Source organism: Helianthus annuus, chromosome 3, assembly GCF_002127325.2.
Source record: "Helianthus annuus cultivar XRQ/B chromosome 3, HanXRQr2.0-SUNRISE, whole genome shotgun sequence".
Lineage (NCBI taxonomy): Eukaryota > Viridiplantae > Streptophyta > Magnoliopsida > Asterales > Asteraceae > Helianthus > Helianthus annuus.
In genome coordinates, this window is record NC_035435.2 from 117,144,130 (window position 1) to 117,146,080 (window position 1,951).

Below are 1,951 nucleotides of genomic sequence, written 5' to 3' on the forward strand. Positions count from 1 at the left end.
ACAATCACCACTATGACTCCTATAAATTTGTTACGTTTCACATTGATCAAATAACAGAGCAGAACCCCTTTTTCACTTGTTAAGCCTCACTGGGACTCACATGCACCCCACATTATTATTATGTGTGCACCCACAATAATATTGTGATTTACATGTTCATCTTAGTTCCTCCTAACTCATGTCAAATGGTTCCTCAAACTCAGATGTCAAACAAGGAATATCACAAAACGCGAGTCATGAATGTCTAAGGAAACACCACACCTACCAATCACATATCACATGCAAGTAATGAATTCATACTGTTGTGCTTATTGTGCAATCCTATGCAGTTTCTTACGTAAGGGTTCACTAGTCATGCTATGCAATAAGTAAACAAGAGACGAACCTTGCAGTCTGGAGCTGAGTGTCATGGTCGATTTCGAAACTGTTCGGTTATAGTCTGGTTTTATGAAAATGTTGTAAAACCAATTTCACTATAACCAGTGGCTCTGATACCAAACTGTCACACCCCCAAAATACCGCTCGCGGAAACACCGCGGGGCATGTGACGTATCAGGATCTAGCCACCAATCACATTGAACTCATAGACATATTTGAATAAAAGTTTCATTGATTAACATTAAATGTTACAACGTTACAATTAATTCACAGTATACAGCGGAAGCATAATTCATTTGTTAAGCTTTTATAAACCACATGTAAAAACCATTAGTCTTGTGTTGCGATTTCATGTATCTCGACCCATGACCACTCTAGCCTTCCAGACAGCAAGTTCCAATGTTACAACCCTATAGACCTGCAAGCATGCAGACAAGTGTGTCAGACGACGCTGGTGAGTTCAAAGTTTTGTTAACGTGTTTAAATACCAGTTACCAGATTAAAACGTTGCACAGTTTCGATGATTTGATTTGATGTTGTTATTAACTCGATTACCGTATGTGGCGACTAGATGTGAATGCCCAACCCCAATGCCTCCATTTAGGCATTGGTCATGAAGTCCAGGTAATTAGTTCACGCCCGTCCTTTCGGCCCGATGTGAGGATGCCAAACCTAATAGCGCTATCAACTAAATACCTCGTTGCTTCTTCAGCAACACGGTAGATGTATGGGGTCTTACATGATTTATACTGTGTGCAATAACCAACATCCCTAATAAACAGTTTACCCAGTATTCCCTTTAGAAACGTTTACCAGATGTCCCAAACCACCGGGACGCATGCTTAGAAAAGTACAGTGAACTCACCTTTGGTTTGCTCGGTTGGATTAAATGCTCGTTAAACAATTGATCAATCAAATCCTATCGTGGTTACCAAAGACAGTCAGTTTTGTACACACAAAAACACGTGTTCTTCGTACACATTACACAGGTTGCAACCAAGCAAAGCACATATTATTACGCAAGTCTTAGCAAATGTTCGGGTCCTAGGTACATACACAACACAAGTTCATATCACACCATAGCACATATCAAGTGGTTCGGTTCCCGTTCAAATAAACATGCAAGTCATATCCAGAATCAAGCAACACATTTATCCGTATCAATATATAACAAGTAATCGAGTCACATGCCACATCACAAGTTCATGTTTCCCACAACACCTAGTAGTCAGTTATTTATTTCAAAAGAATATGTGGTTAGTTCTGGTTTAAAGAGTTCACCAGTCACGTTAGCCCATACTCCGTGTACGACCAAACATAACGTGCGACCTTTTATTAACATGCAGTACATATATTACTCGTCCCATTATCGTATTAAGCCCGAATAGACTGTGTGACACACCTCTCATGTGCGACTCATCAGTTGTGCGGCCAGCCGTGAGTGAACGATCCATCAGCCATGGTGCGATGTCGGTTTCACATGTTCCCTAACCCCAGGTTAATCAATTACACCATCAATTCCACATTCCTTAATTGTCGTTTAATAACTATCTACCATAATTATTTCCTCAAT